Source organism: Pinus tabuliformis, chromosome 6, assembly GCF_031772625.1.
Source record: "Pinus tabuliformis cultivar Carrire ecotype Pingquan chromosome 6, CPIR1, whole genome shotgun sequence".
Lineage (NCBI taxonomy): Eukaryota > Viridiplantae > Streptophyta > Pinopsida > Pinales > Pinaceae > Pinus > Pinus tabuliformis.
The window spans coordinates 1,961,097,837-1,961,118,499 of record NC_142292.1 but is presented as its reverse complement, the minus strand read 5'-3'; the positions used below and the strand labels follow the sequence as shown (position 1 = coordinate 1,961,118,499).

The following is a 20,663-nucleotide window of genomic DNA, read 5'->3' as shown; positions in this document are numbered from 1 at the left end:
GGTAGAAGGAGGACCAGTAAATGGTCGAATGTTGAAGCACTATATTGATCCAAGTTACTAATTTTATCAGTTTCAGTTGTACATATTATATCCTTCATAATGTTTAGAGTGGATTGGATGGTAAAGTTTTGGAGTTGAAGCCCGAAGAGAAGGCCCTAAGCTTCAAAAGTGTCACTGTCATAAATATCAATAAAACAACAGAATAAAGGAAAAATTGCAGAAGAAAATCACAGTCTTTCAGAAGGCCATTGATCTACAGTTCTTGACTTTCCACCAGGGAAAGCCATCCCCAAGTGGAGCCACTATTATGTTCCTATACCAATAGGTGTCATAATTTATGATTGACTTAGTTTATCTCTGTAATATGTACATACCTTTGCTTTCTGCAAATGTTTTCCATATTTGTAAAAAATCAAAAAAATTAAAAAATGTAAAGAGGGTATGTCCTAAAAGAAAATCAAAGGACTAAAAAAAGAATGCAAAAAGGTCAAAAAAAGGTGAAAAATGAACCCCAAGAAGGAAGAAAAAGACCATGAAAGTGTGCAAGTCAAAATGCCACTACCATTTACTTTGATGTAGAATAAAAAGATTGTGTGAAACTTGCTACCTTTGCCACAATCCTTGGATAGTCAAATAGTGTAAACTTGGCTATTTTATGCTTTGAATTTCTTGTTTATAGGTAGAGATTAAAATTTGACCAAACTATGTATAGGTAGAGAATAAAATTTGACCAAACAGTCTGATCTGAGCCCTTGGATGTAATAAGGTTAGACTTAGATAGATTTCCATGGTAAAAGAAAATAAAAGTTTGATAAGGGTTTTCCAATTTAAGTGCACCCTAATAAAAAGTAGAAAAACTGGTAGGATGTGTAGGTGGGTAAGTAGATGAATGGTTGTAGAATGGTGTATGATGAATGATTAGTTGAAACTCATATCATTTACTTTCATCGTCATATTACTTTAAAATTATGGATAACAATGAGACATTTACAAAGTCAAGTTATTAATTTCCTCATTCCTTTTACCCCTAATTTCACTAATTCCCCACAAATAACAATCTAAGCACCTAAAACCTTAAGTCAAAGGGGCTCAGAGCATTTCTCTGACTTTTGGAGGGACCAGACCCTTGGCCCAATGACTTACAAGTTCCAAGTGCTAAAACCCCCTCATCAACATTAACCCCCTTCATCATTCACTCATTTCCAATAAAAACCCTTTTTCCTAGATTAAAATCACTATTTACTTAGGAAAAGTAATTATCCTCATAGAAAACTCCTTCTCACAAAAACCCACAAAATGCACCTAAGCCTAAGTATAATGTTTAAATTTGAAAATGTGAATATGTTTCGAAACATTTTGCTTAGCGCATTCTTATCCCCGTTTCCATTTCATATTAACATTAATTTATTATAGTCAACTCCTGAAAAATCACCTCGTCCTCGTATATATTATTAAAATCCCTTCTATTAATATCCCGCCCCAGTTTGAAATATAAACCTTACTAATGGAAAAATTAGATAGATTAACTAATCTATCTGTGATCAATTTAGACCTATAACCCTCTACTACATTAAAAAGGAATTAATTAATCAACCTGTGATTAATTAAGAACCTTCCTCCAATCACATCGCCCTCGGCGTCATTAATCTCCCTAAATCCACGGTTATTATCCCATCGGGCCCCTCCATAAAATCCCGAGCAAGTCCCTTCCCTGACCACCGTACAATCTAACCCCTTCAGATCTGATGGTTGACGCTCATATCGAGCAACCTCTGATGCCGAACTTTACCTACCTGATGTGAGCGGTTTTACTGTACACCCTGCCGCTATGTGTCACACGATGAATGGCATCAGGTGGACCTCTCCCAATACCGCCACACCCTCATAAGTGGTGAGATAGATTCCGCTTACTGCCTCCGCTTAGCACCTTCGCTAAACGACGAAACATCACTTCCAACAATTGCTGCCAACTATCTCATTTCCATTATACATGCCAAAAGAATTGACTTTGCCAATAAACCAAAAAATATTCATTATTTTTGTTTTACCAAGAAAAAGAACCTTCTGTTCTCCATGCACATTCAGAGTATGTTCGAGCAGTCACCCTGCTTTCAACCTTCAACCCCCAGAAGCTGTTGAACTCCAGATTGCCATTGTCAACCCGTGTGCTACATGCAATCAGTGCACTGGAGCCATTTTCCTCTCCATGCAACCATAACCAAGTATTTACCCCATTTCAACTAAAAAACCCTGTTTTCCATACTAAACCTGAACTAAATTGCTGTAGGATATAAGTAATCTAGTGAAATTAAGCTGTTTGACAGTCTTGACACTCTCTGAGACGATCCATTTTTCATAATTCCCCAAAAATTCCCTGCCCCCGTCCTTGAATCCACAAGAACCAAAGATGGGTGTGCCAGTCACCTTAAATGTCATGCCAGTTACCACTCCTCACAGAGATTTAGACCATCTTCCCCTGGTCGACAAAGACTTCAAGATAAAAGACCTCACCTTTGATGAAACCCCTTTGAAATTGCATTGCCAATACTGAGATATCTACTTGAACCATGTAGATAAGATAGGTCCCTAGGAATCAAACCTTCCCAAGTATCAATTCCCTAATGTTCATGTCTTCCCGGAAATTATTCATTACTGCCATGCAAACTATGAGCTATTATGAAAGTTGTAATGTCCCCACACCAGAAAATCTTATTCACCATTACAACTGAGTCCATAAACGAGATGTTACAGTTGCAGCTTGGTCAAGACCTCACCCCCCTATCTATTGCTGATTTGCTTGAAAGATTCTCCAAGCTGTCTAGTTCCAGAAGTACTCAAATCCTCCAGACTTTCATTTCTGAAGAAAAACACATGCCAAAGGACCCTCCTCCTTACATGTCAGCCTTCTTTTCTGATCTAGGCAAAGATATTACAACAATGCTATCATGCATTTTAGGTTCTACCACTAATGAGTTTGTAGATGAGACTATTTTTGCTGGCATGTCTATTTTTACCCCTGGTCAACCTCCTACAGTCAAGTTTGATTATGCAAAATTCATTGCAGATAAAATGCATGATCAGTTTATGAGACTTGAAAATGAGAGGGTGTTCAAGTATTCATCAGTCCTGTATCATTTGTTTCTCTACTACCAAACTGATAAGTTTCCCTTCTCTATACAAAAGCTTGATACTAAAGGGAATCCTAGATCTGTCATCTTCTGGACTGCTCTATTCCACAGGTCTTGTTATTCTCACCATCCATACACAGATTTTATTTACCTAATTGTACATCCAGTGACTACAATGTTATTAGGAAGTGCCCCACCCAGAATTATTGCAGACATTAAGAGGGTTCTACGGTTGTCCAAACAATACAAAGTAGGGGATTGGTACTCGTACCAAAACCCTACTGAAATCAGAATTTATGGGTGTGAGCTTCCTCCTTACAATTTACCTAGATATCTCCCCATGCAATTATTTGCTCTGGAGTACTACAGGAAAATGATCAATTCTAATGAGATTCACTTTGTTAAAGCCAAGAAGAAGGTCCAACTAAGAATAAAGGATCATCTAGGCCCATTTATTTTCAATAACAGAGAAGCAGGAAAGGAGGTAGATGAAATCCTCCAAAGATTGAGATTAAAACACAATTTCATCTGGGCCTATGACCCCCATGGATTCATTTGTAACAGAAGGCAGAAACATAAGCTATCTCCTTATATCCACCATAGGATCCCAGAAATTGAACAATATGCCAATCAACCAGAATGGGTGTAAGGCACTCTGATAGATCAAGATAGCACACAAGTTGAAGTTGACAATGTAATGGTGGACTTATAAAGAAGGTTTGATGAAGATTCGTTTGTACAGGTGTTTGGAAAAAATTCATCACGAAAGCAGTCACAGGAACACAACACACATCCATCAAAGCAACAAGGACCCTCAGAACAAGCAGAAGATTCAGAACAATAAGAAGAGTTAGAGCAGCCTGAAATCTCAGAGGAGCTTGCTCAACCTGAACAAATCATGAGCAAACCTCTTGTTTTGCGAACTCTTCTATATGAGGAGAAAAATTTAAAGAGAATCCGAGATGAAGCCACTCCTTTTACTATGCCCATTGACAAAACTTTTGTTAAAAGGAAAAGGTTAAACCCATATGCAAAGGAGGAGTACAATGAGGAAACAACAGACAACTCAATAGCCAAAAGGAGTGACAGCAGGCCAACCAATGAAACAGGAGGCACACCATCTGTCTCATAGATACAAGCATTAGAAAGGCAGCAAAGCACAGAAGTATCTTCTTTGAGAGCTCCCTGTGAATAGAGTCTGGACATTAAAGGAAAGTACAAAGAAATTAAAGCAATGAATGAGAAATTGAAAGCTCAAACCTATGCTCACTACCTCAGAATGGCTCTAACTAACCAGACTAGGCTTATGGTAGCTTTTGACATAAAGGAAGGAAAAATGCAGATGAGTTTCCTCAAGCCAACTGTGCAACAGCCAAGATCCATGGCTAAGTATTTAAAGACTGATTTTGAAGTTTTGGCAAAGGATATCCATCCTATTGACCAAATAAAACTGCACAAGCAGACTGGTGAAATGGTCTATTCTACATTGACTAGTAAGGCCATCACAATACATAAATTGCAAAAATCATTGCACAATACCACTACACAGCTGCAACTAGAAAAGCCACCTCTCAGGCTAAAGACACCAGGATAAAAACTCTAGAAGACTTGGTGATAGAATTGGGACATGATCCCAAAGATGTCAAAGCAACTGAACAATTAATCAAAAAGAAGAATGATGATATAGTTGCACTAAAGAAGCAGCTCAACATCCCTCCTCTCCACCATCCTCAAACTGCAGAAGTCATAAAGAAACAAAAAGAGGAAGAACTTATGGACCTAGTCCTTAAGTTAAATGATCAGTTAAAAGAAACTGAAAAAGAATTGGAAAAATCAATACAGTCTAAGAAGAGTGAGCTGGCCATTGCTCCTCAAACTATCATAACCATAGTTTCTACAGGAGTACCCTCTACTCTGGCAACTCCTTTGGCACCAACACTTCCACTAGCGGCAACACTGCCAGTAGCAGAGACTATTCCAACTATAGGTACATCAACCAGTGTAGGGACCTCAGCCGAAAAAATATATGAGATGATTAAAGCCATGGAACAAATGAATATCCAGGCTACAAAACTGAAAAAGCTCAAGGAACAAATGTCAAGTATAGAAACAGACTACAAGCTAGCACATATTCAAAACAAAGAAGCAGAAAGGAAAAAAAAAGGATGGAGGAAAGAATCAGAGTCATGGAAAAGGACTTGACAGTAGAAAAACCACTGGGAGATATGAGAAATATATCATGGGCCAATATCATTGATTCCATCAATGATATTTGGCCTTCTATCCAGGTAATTTTTGAACAAACTGAATTATTAAAAATAGTTGTAGAAGCTATACAGAAGACTAAAGATGATCTGGGAGATAAGCCCAAAGAGGAAAATCAGTTAATTGATTTTTTGGACGGCAAGAGCAGGTCAACTAGATGAGTTGGAGATTGAAGACAGAATAACTACTATCATTGAAATAAAGAAAGTTCTTACTAAAAGAAACTTAATGCTTAACTTAGAGAAAAGGTGTCAGAGTATTCAGGCAGATAGAGATAGCTTCATATTGAAGTATGGCATTTTGAGAGAGAAAAGCCTTCCTAGTGGAAAGGTTATACATGAAAAATTAATGACACAGAATGACTATATCGAGAAATTAGAGAAACAAGCCAAGAGTCAAGAAAGTTCTTCAGCAGTAAAAGCATTATCTACAGGAAAGGTACTTTATGATAGTCTGGAGAATATATTCTACATAGAGCATGAAATAAAACATCTATTCACCAGCAAAACCAATTTTGCTAAGTACACATAAGCTGATGAATTTTACAGGAAAATGATCAGGGTGAAATTGCCAGATAACAAAATGTGGACCAATTTGACTGACTTACTGGAGTAAAAAATATTTATTAGGGTAAAGTCTGGCAATACAGGATGAAACAGTACAGGTAAAGAGTATCAACACAGATAAAGAGTATCAGTAGATGAAGATAAGAGTCAATCTAGCACATAACTACTAAGGCAACTACAAGAGCCTAATCCGAATTCCAGTAGCCAACACAATCACAAATAAAGGGACAACAAACAATCTGTTTTCCATCTGTCTTTATCTTCGTGTTGAAGATATATTTTGTTTCCTAGATTAATTCTCATGTAGTTATGAGATATTTTGTATGAAATTTTGTATAAATACTTCCAAAGTTGAAGTAATTATGGTGGATTAAAAAGCATTTCTGTAGACTTTTGTTTTGAGCTAAAGGAGCTACTGTAATCAAGGCTGGACTAGTTTACTGGATTAAATAAAGTTGAGGACATTTCACTCGATTCATGTGCACTGTGGGAAACAAATAAGTATCATTTCTCTGAGATTGAATATTGTTTTCCTTTATGTTATGAAATATCATATGTGTTTCTTATAATTCTTAAAAGAAAACAAGGAGTAATATCATCAAAACTAGCTTAAGTGCTCTCTGTTTTAACTGTTTGCTTATTTAATGTTTTTTACTAAATTGCTTAAGTTTTGGAATTCTTAGTTGCTCTCTTAATTTTGTACTTCATTCCCTCTATTGGCCCCTAGTACAGGATTCTTAATTTCCCTTGCTATTTGCCAAACCTCCCTTCTTCATCTTAATCCCTGTTAAGGATTCTTCATTTCCCTTGGCCCTGATTAAGATTTCCATCCATTAAGACTTTTAGATTTGTCCTTGCTATGCTAGCTTGCCTTGTGAACTCTTACCTCAGTGATTAATCAAATCTTGTTATACTTTTCCAACTTGACTCCATAGCCCAATGGCCTGAATACCTGTTCTACCCATCTATTTCCTTAATTCCACCAAACAAATCAAAACAAATCCCTTAAAGCATTAATAGCTAGCCTAATGTCATATAAAAACAACACTAAATCATAAGAGAGAGCCCTCTTTGAGTGTAGATTGGATAGGATCTATACTTAAAAGATTGGTTTGTAGTTACCTTGGATCCTTTCCTTCTTTCAAATAACTTCTAAGGAAAATCTTAGTGATAACAGAGACGATACAGGGTATGAAATCAAGGGATATGGTGATGTCCCTGTTGTACTACCTGATGGAAACATTAGGAATACTCATGATGTTATGTATGTACCCAAGATAAAAAAGAACCTGATTTCTGTATCTAGAATAACAGATCAGGATCTTAAGGTAAAGTTCTATAAATCTTATTGTGTAATTAAAGACATGATGGATCAGATGAAGTCCATTGAAACAGGTGTACGTGTAGGAGGATTGTATAAACCCGATGTCAGAAGTGCATCACATCAGGTGTTGGCACCATCAGCCATGTCTGCAGAGAATCTCTAGCATCAAAGGTTTGGGCATATAAACTTCAGTGACCTACTAATTCTTTAGAAAAAAGGTAGGGTGAAAGGTCTTCCTGTTTTGAAGAGTATGCATGTTGACTGTGAACCATGTGCCCTTGGTAAATTACATAGAGATGAATTTCTTGCTATTGTTGATAGGAAGCAGAGGGATATTCTTGAACTTGTACACACTGATCTATGTGGGCCAATGCAGACAAGGTCGTTAGGAGGGGCCTACTATTTTCTTGTTTTTGTTGATGAATGTATAAGGTTCACCTGGGTGTATTTCCTCAGGTGGAAAATTCATGCTTTTGAATACTTCAAGCAATTCAGAAGTATGATTGAGAAGTAAACAGGAAATTTCATCCAAATTCTTTGCTCAAACCAAGGTGGAGAATTAAATAAGGGTGACTTCATCAAATACTGTAGAGAACACAAAGTACAACAGTAGTTCACAACACCTTACACTCTCCAACAAAAGGAGGTTTCAGAAAGGAAAAACATAACCCTCGTGGAGTGTGTCTGCGGTATGTTGAAAAGTAAGAATCTGAGAAATGGTTTTTTGGCAGAACTTAGAAGCTATAAACACTGTAGTGTATCTTAAGAGTAGGAGTCCTACTAAGTGTCTGGATTATAAAACTCCTTTCGAAACATTGTTTGGCTTCAAGCATGTAGTGAGTCACCTTATAGTTTTTCGATGTAAGGATTTTTATCATGTGCCTAAAAAAGATAGGAAGAAGTTAGATTCAAATGCCATTAAGTGTACTTTTGTTGGATATTGCAGTGATTTTAAGGCTTATAAGTTGTTTAATCATTCTACTCATAAGGTGTTTGCAAGTAGAGATGTGGTATTCCATGAACAGGAAAATGATGGGAACCCTATTCAGAGTGATGAAGAATGGCATGTGCCTTTTCCGTTAAAAGAAGGTGATGAAACAGGGGTCGGTGAGCAGCAGCAGCAACAACAACAACAACAGTAGCAATAGCAACAACAGTAGTAAGAGAAAGAAGAAGTGGTTGATCAAATCAGGTTTGAAACCAGTCCACAGAGGGGAGATCATAATAGGTTTGAAGCTACTCCACCACTCAGGATATCAGGTAGGCAAACTCAATTTCCAGAAAGATATAGAGAGAATTCTTTTATAATTAGTATGTTAAATGTTGTTGAACCCTCTAGTTATAAAGAAGCTAGTCAATATAGTGAATGGAGGGTAGCCATGGAAGAGGAATATGAATCAATACTTAAAAACAAAACCTGTGATCTAGTTGAATTAACTGAAGGAAAACAACCCATGGGTTGTAAATGGTTATACAAGCCTAAATTTAAAGCTAAGCTAGTTGCAAAGGGGTACTCGCAAAAAGAAGGTATTGACTATGAGGAAACCTTTGCCCCTGTAGCTAAATTAAACACAATTAGAATGTTAATTGCTTTAGATACCAAACATCATTGGGTGATACACCAGCTAGATGTGAAATTTTCATTCTTAAATGGCGAATTAAAAGAAGAAGTGTATTTAGTGCAACCTGAGGGGTTTGTTAAACAGGGGGAAGAACATTTAGTCTGTAGATTGAAGAAAGCATTGTATGGACTAAAACAGGCACCCAAGTCATGGTATGACAAAATTGATTCATTTTTCCTACAACATAGTTATAAAAGAAGCAATAATTACCCTAATCTGTACATTATGTTTGACAAAGAGAGGTGAATTATTTTGATTTCTTTATAGGTAGATGATCTTATCATTACAGGAAATGCAGTTGAACTCATTAAAGAAATCAAAGAGCAGATGACACAAGTTTTCGAGATGAAAGACCTTGGAGAGATATGCTATTCTTTGAGTTTGGAAGTCTGGAGGGAATCTGGCCAGACTTTTCTGTCACAGGGTAAGTATGTTAGGAGCTTACTGAAAAAGTTCAACATGGATCAATGCAAAGTTGCAGTAGTGCCTTTACAGCAAAATACCAAACTTCATAATGATGATGGTTCTAAGGAGGCATATGCAACATTGTACAGACAACTGGTTGGGAGTCTAATCTACTTGACTACAACTAGGTCGGATTTGGCTTATGCAGTCAGTGTATTGAGCCAATTCATGTCAAAGCCTCTTGAGAGTCATTGGGTTGCAGCGAAAGGTGTCTTAAGGTATCTACAAGGAACCTTAGACTATGGTATTATTTATACTGATTCATGTGATGTTAAATTGATAGGTTTTTCAGACTCTGATTGGGATGGAAATGTAGATGACAGACGATCCATAACAGGCTATGAATTTAGCATTGGGTCTGGGGTCATTGCATGGAGCAGCAAAAAGCAAAACACAGTATCCTTGTCTTTAGTAGCAGTTGAGTATCAAGCAATGTGTGCAACAAATTGTGAAGCAGTTTGGTTGAGGAGACTTCTCCATGATGTTTGAGACGATCAGAAGGTTGCAACAGTTATCAAATGCAAAAACTAGAGCTCTATTAAACTTTCAAATAATCCAGTATTTCATAAAAACACAAATCACATTGATACATAGTTTCATTTTGTCAAGGAGAAAGTTTAGTCAAAGGAAATCTATATTGAATATTGTAATACATGTGACAGTGCTGCGGGTATTTTCACTAAGCCTCTCTGTAGAATCAAGTTTGAATTGTTTATGGAAATGTTAGGAATACTTGTGAACCCCTTTCTCCATTAAGGGGGAGTGTTGAAGATAATGGAGAATATGTAAATCTAGAGAGATTCGGTTCACTAGAGCCTTAGATTAGGAATTAGTTCCTACTTCTTAGGCAGTTGTTCTAACTTCCCTAGATGTGTGAAAACTATATATATTTTTTATTGTAAGATGATTGATGTAGAGCATTCTGCTAGAGGCAGTCTCCAGGTGGAGATCCTTATCTGTTAGCTGTCCAATTTGTCAATAAAGTTGATTCTTCAGTTTTTGAACATCTTAAACATATGCAACAAAGAAGAATTTACTTGGCTCTATGTTGATTCTCATCTTTGATAGGAGATCTACAATCTAGTTTTGTTCCTTACATATGTGCTAGAAGGAGATGTTCTGAAGTGTACTTACCAAGGTCCTTATGAACCTCATCCAGTTGATAATATCTGAGGGTTGAAAAGTGTATACTCCTTAACCCATTCAATGATACCCTTATCATTGCCATGGATATGTAATTTCTCCATCCCTAGCCATTTGGAAAAGAAAGAGAACACCCAAAGGCCTACTATTAGTGTCTTGTCCACCCTCCCACTAGAAATGATAGTATCTTCCCAGTTCTAGAATGATGAAGGCACCGCATCCACAGCTTCTAGGCTGGCTGGCCCCATCAAAAAAACATGTAGTGATTTTCTCCATGATGTCCTTATATTTGATCTCCCTTTTATGTCTCCACATCTTCCTAGGCCCTATCAGCAAAGTATGTGACTGCTTTCTTCACTACCTCCTGAACCACATGCATTTTTTTTCAAAAATCCATGAGTTCATACTGCACCATTTAGACCAGATGACATAGAATGGACGGTTGTGATATTCATGTAGGTTCTTGAACCAATATTCCAAGCATGTAGCCAGAGAATGGTGTTCCCTCATATGACTAAGATGGAGAGTGTCCTATACCTCTTCCAACACCGCCACGGCAAAAGGACAACACACAAACATGTGATTCACCTCTTCATGATCAGTCTTTCACATAGGACATAAACCTGGACCATTGAAGCCCATGAGCTGCAAAATATCTCAAGCGACCACATGGTTATGTATGGCCAGCCAACCAAAAGATATGAGTTTTTGCGGTATCTCCCATCTCCAAGCTTCTTGAAAATTCATATTGTATGCAAAATCCTGCTTAGCCCTAGGAAGTCTATGATAGATGTCCTTAACCCTCGGTTGGTCTTTCTTAGTAACACCATCCCATATCATCAAGTCTTCACGCTTAGAAATGGAAATTCTAGCAGCATATAACTTGATGAGGTAAGCCTCCCATTCCATCGCGAGGTTTCCATGTAACCCTATATCCTCCACCTTGAACCATGATTATTGAAAGGAGAAGTTGTTGTGCTTGTTATGGATCTGGGAAAAATAAATAATCTCCCTATCATTGAGACAATTTAGTAGATTGACCGATAAAGAGTATTTGTCATAGAAACCTTTTAGATCATCGAAGCCAATCTCCACCTCCAAGCCTTTCCCAATGTCCCATCTCAAAAATACCAGTAGCCATTAACATTTTTTCATCATGATTCGCCAAATAAATGAGGAGTCATTTTTCCTCTTTTCCCCTTCCTTGATCCATGTCGAATATTATTGCCCTTACATATACTTTTCTCTAATGATTTGCATCCAAATACAGTTACTAAACATCACCCTCCACATATTTTTTATGATCAAAGCCCACTTGAAAGTGTATGCATCCATAATACCCAAACCACCCTCTTCAATCGAACGAGCAATAACTTTCCACCTCATCAGATGTAACTAGCCCAACTTGTTTGGTCCTGACCATATAAATCTCGCCATGACATAATTAATCTTATGGCTGATCCCCCGACAAGAAGACAAGTGCATCCAGAATACTAAGATGTTTTGGAGAACAGAATTGTAAGTGTCAAATGGACTCCCATAGTTAACCACTTGTGAGTCCACACAGAAATTTCTTTTCAAACCTATCAATCAACCATTCCCAATCCGTGTTACCATATTTATTAGGCTTGAGTTGAAATCTTAAGTATGTGATCTCCTCGTCAAGATGAACAGACGAAACAGCAAATAGTTTGCATATCTCTCTACAATGTGGATCCTCATGATTCCCCATGAGAAAGATCGATTTGGATTTGCTCATGTATAGGCTCGAAGCCTCACCAAAAGTCTTGATGATCTCATGTATCATCCCCCATTCTTCAAGATTAGTCTCTCCACCAAATAATAGGTCATCAACAAACATGAGATGAGTGACATAAGAGTCTCTTGACACCCTCACTCCCTTAATCATACCTCTATTTCTCACTTTGCAGCTCAAACGGTGTATGACAAGAAGGAAAATTTAAAATGTCTAAACATAAATAGTAATCAGGAAAATACTAGTATATGGTTATAGTAATCTTTTGGAATCTCCTCCATTTGGATATATATATATATATATATATATAAAATTCCAATTGTTTTTAATTAATTTTTTAAAACATAATTAATTAATTTTATATAAATATTATATGGTATTTAATTATTTTAATCTTAGTGGAAGGAATTTAGCTTCACTAGTATGTTAAACATTTTATTTCCCTAACTAAATGGGTTCAAGTTTAGGGAAATAAGTGAAAAGTGTATATATATATATATATATAATTGTTGATATTTACTTTATTTATTTATTTTATTTATTTATTTATTTGCATGTTCCAGTAAAAAAAACCTAACAAAAATAAATTAATTATTTAACTTTAATTATTAATTATAACATCTTTTCCAAATACAATAGAAAGTGCTTCCCCCTACTAAAATAATAAACTGTTAAGTTTATTAGTTATATTTAATTTCATTTTTATTAAATAAAACTGTGGCTATTCGTCATTTTACGATCATGATATGACTCGGCTTAAGGAGGCCGAGGGAAATTAAAGTTTGTGCGACGTAATACACTTAAAAGCTTTTGAGACGTAATACACTTAATAAGAATGGGTGTACATGAGAGTAATGAAAGTGTTTATTGATTTTTATTTTTTTTTGAGAGATTTCTGTGTTTTTTCTGTGTAGGCTTTCATGTCTGCCTGTGTGTGGATGTGTTCCCGAAGGCGTGCTGGTGTGCAGGGCTATCACCAACAAAAAGGAAAAGGAAGTTACATGTAAGTTAAGAGACCAAAGAAAAATCAAGCCGCTGCGTGGAAGAATAGGGAATCACGAGACCAAAACCTTCAACGCCAAGTACATGGTAAATTTTGATTTACTTTGTAATATGGATCCCTACAACTTATGAATAGAAAGAGTCAAGATTCTGGATAGTTTTAACATTTGTACAACGATCACGGTTGCTCCACATTCGGCGGTGACTGTCGAATTAATAATATTTTCGAACATTCTTTGCGCTAATTTGATGCTAGATTCATCTTAGTCACCCTCGAAACAACCGCTTCAAGTTAGTCACCCTCGAAACAGCCGCTTCATTTAACATGAGGACCAAATCCCTCCGCTTCAAGCGCAGCCCAAGCATACGCATATGTTGCATTAGAAGACTTTTTGCATGCCGGAGCACAATATACCGCTTCAAATTGCAGCGACTGTTATGTTGGATCCGCCTCATATTAGAAATGAAGACTCCTCAAAAGTGCATATTATTCTAACATCTCTCATTAATCAATATTGTAACATCAATATTTTACAATGGTACATTCAAAAAAATAAAATTGATAAGAGATCTTTTATTTTTGCCTTTTTGTTAAAGGGTCCATGTTTATTCATTTGTTGGTGCAGTTTCATCTTCATCTTTCTTACAGTTTCATCTTCATCTTTCTTGTCATAAGATAGTGGTGGTGCTTCTCCTTTGTTTTACTTTTTTGGCACCAAAGGTGGAACACTTGAACTCTTAATCTCCTCTTTGTTGATCTTGTTGCTGCAAACTTAATCTCCTCTTTTCTGATCTTGTTGTTGCAAACATGTCGTCCTCCATTTGATTTGTGTATGGAAGTAGGGATCTCTTTTCATCAAACAACTCCTCATCAATATGCATCAAATTGAACCACTCCTCATGAGATACATAATTCTCATCAAATTTGACTTCATACATCTCTGCTTCAGAGTGACTTTTTCATAAAAATATTTAGCTTTTACATCAATTGTTGTTTTTTCAACATCACATGTTGCAATGTCAATTATAGGCACACATTCATACTCCATCATTGTAGCTTCAACGTTGCCATATTCAGTTTCACAATCAATTATGAGAATGAAAGCACAATCATCATTTTCAACAACACATTCATCAACTTCAACTTTCTCTCTCAATTTCACCTTGTAATTTATTTCAAGAATATGCCAAAATACTTTTGCACCACATATTTCACCAAATTCATACAAAATACTAGACAAAATATTTTCATCCAGTGTTGATATAATGAGAAGAAATGTTACTGCACCTCTACTCTTATCATGGAGATTTATTGAAGTTTCTTCAACAAATTGTCATAAATTTACTGAACCATGCAGTCCCTCCATTTTAATTGCCTAAAGCTTAAAATTTTTACCTGAAAAAGATGGCAAAACTAACATTAATCGCTTCAATATTGCACTAATGTCTTCAAATTCATCAGGCTGACTTAGATTTATATTTGGCTTAAACATTTTATACTCTTCTGCAACGATTTCCCTTTCATTCTTTCTCCTCTGATGTTTCAATTCTTTTCGAGAGAGGATGAGTCTCCTTTTTTGACCCATCACTTCTATGCATGCTCCTTTTGTCATCTCCAACAGATCCGCACTTCCAATGCTTTTGTTGGGCTGGTGAGTTGGGGGAGACGTGGTAATGGGTGCATCTTTCAATTTCATAAAGTTTTTTTTTCAATCAAATTTCAACTGCACTTATTTTTACACTTCAATAGGCAACTCAGTGCATTGTTGTGTTGAGTTTGTGAAAGCTAGAACGATGTTGCTTATTTACAGGGCACATGCTACATTTGGGCCTTATTTGGACACCTATTTTTTGTTGGTTTTCTTAGCAGTGGAAGCTCGGAGAGATCCCTATCTCGAGCTTGAGAAGCCTTGATAGACAATCTAATCCGAGTGGAGTCTTCACATCTGATATGAACTGACCCTGCTCAACTCTATACTAGACAAAATTCGTACAAAATACTAGACAAGATGTTTTCATCTAGCGTTGATATAATGAGAAGCAATGTTACTGCACCTCTACTCTTATAATGGGGATTTATTGAAGTTTCTTGAACAAATTGCCATAAATTTACTGAACCATGCAGTCCCTCCATTTTAATTGCTCAAAGATTAAAAATTTTACCTGAAAAAGATGGAAAAAATGACATTAATCGCTTCAATTTTGCACTAGTTCTTCAAATTCTTCAGACTAACTCAAATCTATATTAGGCTTAAACATTTAAACATTTCATACTCTTCTGCAACAATTTCCTTTTCATTCTTTCTCCTTAATTGTTTCAATTCTTTTTGAGACTATTTGAGTCCCCTTTTTTGACCCATCACTTCTATGCATGCTCCTTTCGTCAGCTCCAACAGATCCTCACTACCACTACTTTTGTTGCGCTGATGAGTTGGGGGAGACGTGGTAATGGGTGCACCTTTCAATTTCACAAAGTTTTTTTTCAACCGAATTTCACTTTTTTTCACGCTTTAGCAGGCAACTCAGGTCTACACTTCCTTTACACTTGGTACAACGACCCTTAAGAGTGGGGCCTGAGAATACCTTCCACCTGCACGCATACTAATTTGAATATGGAAAAAATTCACATCACCACACCATAGGTCAACGTGTAGTTTTAATAGTCGGCACAAATCCAATAATATGCGTAACTCCTAGCCATGCAACAACATGAACTGATGGGACAGACTGTTATCTGCAAAAAACCAACCTTGTCGCCCAATCACTACCTCTCAACTTTAATAAAATCTCTAGGTTGAGTTTGAGAGTTGACATGGCCAGATAGAGTCAAAAAGGGTCAATTCATATTAGACGTGAAGACTCAACTCGGATCAGATTGTCTGTCAAGGCCTCTCAAGCTCGAGATCGGGATCTCTCTGAGTTTACACTATTAATAAAACCAGCAAAACATAGGCATCCAAATATATAAAGCCCAGATGCAGCAAGTGCCCTACAAATAAGCAACACCATTCTGGATTTTACAAACTCAACACAACAACTTTGCGCCACGAGTCATACTTTGCGCCACGAGTCATAGGGACTCACAAGCCCACGTCTCCATGACCACAACAAGAATATTTAAGGATAACACTTTGGCCCTGCCAAGCACTTCGATTACACCTCCTCATGTCACGTGGATCCAACACTACTCCAAGAAACTCCACGCTGGCTTACATAACACTTCGACTATGCCTCCTCACGACGACAGAACAATCGAAGCTGGTTATCCTTCGCATTCACACTAGGGAAGACTGACTTGGTTGTCTTACTTTCATGTCAGGTTCACCACTAAACACAACACGGGTCCACGAAAAGCTTTACTCCTCTCACGGTCGAGCAGTTCTCCATCGGCTTTATTCCACAATAGACTACTCTCTTTTCACGCCTCTTTCAATGGTGTTCGATCACACAAGAGCTCAGTGACAGTTGAACCCTTAACCACACGTAGATGCACTTATCCCACACAGTAGAGCAACAACACTCGACTCTTCAGTGAACACTCTAACTGCAGACACTCCTCACATCTGCAAAGATTCCTCTTGATCTGATCTCCACGAGGCTCTGATACCATATTAGAAATGAAGACTCCTCAAAAGATCTTATCTATTTCCTTACAAAACGTTATTATTTATACATTCATGAGTCGTAGATACTAAAGCAATTCACTGACTATTATTATTGTTTACCTAAATCTTGTCAACTCTTGTCGACTCCCCACCGACTGACATCGACGTCTTGCATCATATGAACAGTCACGGACGGCGTCGTGATGAATATTCTATCAACCATTTCAGAAAATAAAGACTCACTGCTTGAGCTCAACAATTGCATTTCAGTAATTGAAATTTATACATAAATTCAGTTGGAGAATCTACAAGGATTGCATCAATTATATTTATTATCTACCTAAACCTTGTCGACTCCCGTCGACTATTAACTCCTGGCCGACCTGACGACTGACATTGCCGACTCGTTGTCAAGTGAATAGTCACGAACGACGTCATGATTAATATTCTAACACTTTGATCATGGATTCGTGGAGGAATATAGGTGGTCATTGCAAGATATTTCCTTGACATTGAGGAAGACATATGAGTCGGCGTTAGTCTAAGGGTGGGCCTATAGCATCCATGGACATAGGCGAAGAGAACTAAATCTATCTGGGAATTTTGATTTTTAGACCTACTGTTGTGGTCCAATAGTTGCATCTGGGTTAAGTCCCTATAAGTGTCAGCACAAGTATTGTGGTCCACTCTCAGAACGATTTGTCAAGATTACTCTAAGCTTGAATTTCCCAGCGGGGCTCTATTCCAATTATGTAAAGAAAAAAAACTTAGCTCATAACGAGTATAGATCCATGTTAAATAGGGATCAAATTTCTTCAGGTGCAAACTTTTTTAGAGTGAAAAATACAATGTGCTAATTTTCATTGCTTAAATTGTATTTTTGAATATTAAATAAAGTTTATATAAGACCAAATAAACGTGTAAAACTTAATTTTTTCATGATATGTAGATAATTTTTTAGAAATATTTTACATTAGAAACATTTTATCACACAAATTAGAATGGTTTTTTATTATTAATATATTTTTATTAATTCCTATTAAATTTATTGATAATCCACATTGAATATTTTTTTATAAACCACATTAAAATATCTTATTTTAACAAATATATAGGAAGTTCATATTGACATAAATTAGTTAATATAGATATTGAAATAATTTATTTAAATCTTTTGTTGAAATATTTTTGAAAAGTATAAGATTTAAACATCTTACTCACATTTTTTTTACCTCTAATATTTTCTTTTTTATAGCAAACATTATTTTTCTATTTAGAACAAAAGTTTTATTTTTTATTTTTATTTTTATTTAAAGGGGATGGTCGGACATACTTACACATCCTTTCACATTGGAGTGTAGAATGAATACTTACACATCCCTTCACAATGGACTGTAGAATAAGCCTCTTGACTCAATAAACTATTGAAATTACACATAATTTAACTATAAATTTTAAGAATAAATAGTTAAAATTAAACATAATTAGAATAAATTTTGAAAATATTTTATTTATTTTACTCGGATCTGATTTTGAAATATTTTAGAAAAGAAAAATATAAATCTCAATAATAAATCAAACATACCACACAATAGCCCCCAACGGATACGGAGTCCAGCTGAGATGTACTTTTCCAACTCAGTAGGAAATAGTTGACCTTGGTATAAGTTTTTGGACACTTTGTATATTGTATACTTGACAAATTTCAACTACAACATTGTTTAAGAATTGAAGCCTTACATAATGCCAAGTTTCTTCAATTTCCTCGTCGCCATTATTGACTAGGCAATCATTGTCAAGAACCACCATATATCGCTAGTGGAGCTTTGCATTTTAAGAAGTCCACTTATTGATTATATCAAGGTACGTTTGATTAAGAGGACATCGAAGTTTGGCAACACTATAGTTATATTTGTTTGGAGACTTCCACTGTTGCTGGGATTTCTGGATTAGAACCGTGAGAAAATCCCCCAATAACAATGTTATAGTTTTACAGTGGTTATGAAACATTGAATTTTTAAGAGCGTCTCATGGTACAAGAACATTTCGTCAAGAAACTATATCATTAAGAGACTATATAATTAGTTCGAACCAGGACAATCTTGAAAGAGTTATACTCTACAGGATGAAAAAGAATGCTTGGGATTATTTTTTAGTTGTGTATGTGTTTAATTTTGATTCATTTTGTTTTTCTTAACAATACAAGTATTAAAAGAAAGTGTTGAAATTATTGTTTCAAACAATTTTACTGGCTTACTAATTGCTTTAAAGATGAAATAAAATGTTGGTTATTATTTTTAATTGTATATGTGTAACATATCCTAGTAACCTCACATGAAAATGCAGGGAGTTAGAATTTTTTTACACAAATTACCCATAAGTAATTATCCAAATCACTATTCCACATTCTTAATTTACCATTAGATAGAATGCTTTAATTTTTTTTTACACAAATTACCCACAAGTAATTATCCAAATCACTATTTCGCATTCCTCATTAAACATTAGATAGAATGTTCATTAGTACATAAAGTAAATTTCAATAGAAGATAGTAAGTTGCGTAACCATTAACAATCACTGTTGTAATACTGTTGTGGTATATTAAAATAAATTGTCTAATGAACCCTGCATCCATTTCATGATTCCCTTAACCAGATTAATTAATCACATACTTAACATTATTATTATCACGTCAGATAAAAAATCAACATCATCAAATTGACACAATAATCAATCACATCATTGAACATCGATATACCTTGGAAACCCCGTAGGGAAAAAACCAGCAAACATTTAATTTTATTATTAAACGCTCGTGAGGGTGTTCACCCCTCACTCAATGGGTTATAAGGGATTCCATCCCTTATCCATTATTATAAAATATTACAATGAAATATCATTAAAATGCCACATACCTAGCTAAAACCTATTACAATTGTCATGAAACCATTTACCTACATATCACCACTCTCTACATCATTGTGGCATGATTGCTCCATCAATGTACCATCCTGCAACTCGTACTCATGAGCATGGACCATTAGTTCTTTATCTACCACAATGTTGAACATAATTTGTATTTGGCACAAACAACCATCATTCACTGTCATTGTTGTTGTCAACAAGCTTTGGTAACATGATTAGATAGAGTAGTAATCAATCAACAATTAGCCTTTAAAAGCGATCCTTTAACATCTATTCATGTGCATACATGAGATGTAAATAAAATATCACAACATGCTTCTTCTAACAACATTGTACATGTTTAAAAAGATAATTATCAAGCATGTCAAAATAATTACCACGTTACTATGATCATTCTCACACCACCACATGTTCATATCCAAGGAAACCACTGCAACCATTCATTTCATTTAAAGGATACTAGCAACTTATCTTTGCTTTTCATGCATGTAATTAGATAAAAACTTATTCAAAGAGAGCTAGCCCCTTAGCTTTTCTTTGTGCATGTAACTAAGTAATCTTTCCAATATAATAGATATTATAAAAATACATGCCCCATTCTAAGGCAAGGCTAACATGATAGACATCATCGTCATGTAAGAAAATGCAAGTTCCTTTTCGAAAAACATATTTTCCAAGATAAAGTTATTTACAAAATCTATTGTATGCACAAATACAAGCATTTCTCTAAACAAGAACTAATGCGATAATCATTATTTCTTGCATGTAGATATATGTATTTTACAAAGTAAATCTAGTACATTTATTCCAAGAACCTATTTGTTTTACTTCCATAATAATTATTCTTTTCGGCACACAAAT

At 35.8% G+C, this 20,663-nt stretch overlaps 1 pseudogene; it reads left to right on the top strand.

Moving 5' to 3' along the window:
• The first annotated feature begins 9,250 nt into the window (after window positions 1-9,250).
• LOC149267017 (thylakoidal processing peptidase 1, chloroplastic-like) overlaps window positions 9,251-20,663 on the top strand; it is a 53,279-nt pseudogene continuing 41,866 nt past the window's right edge.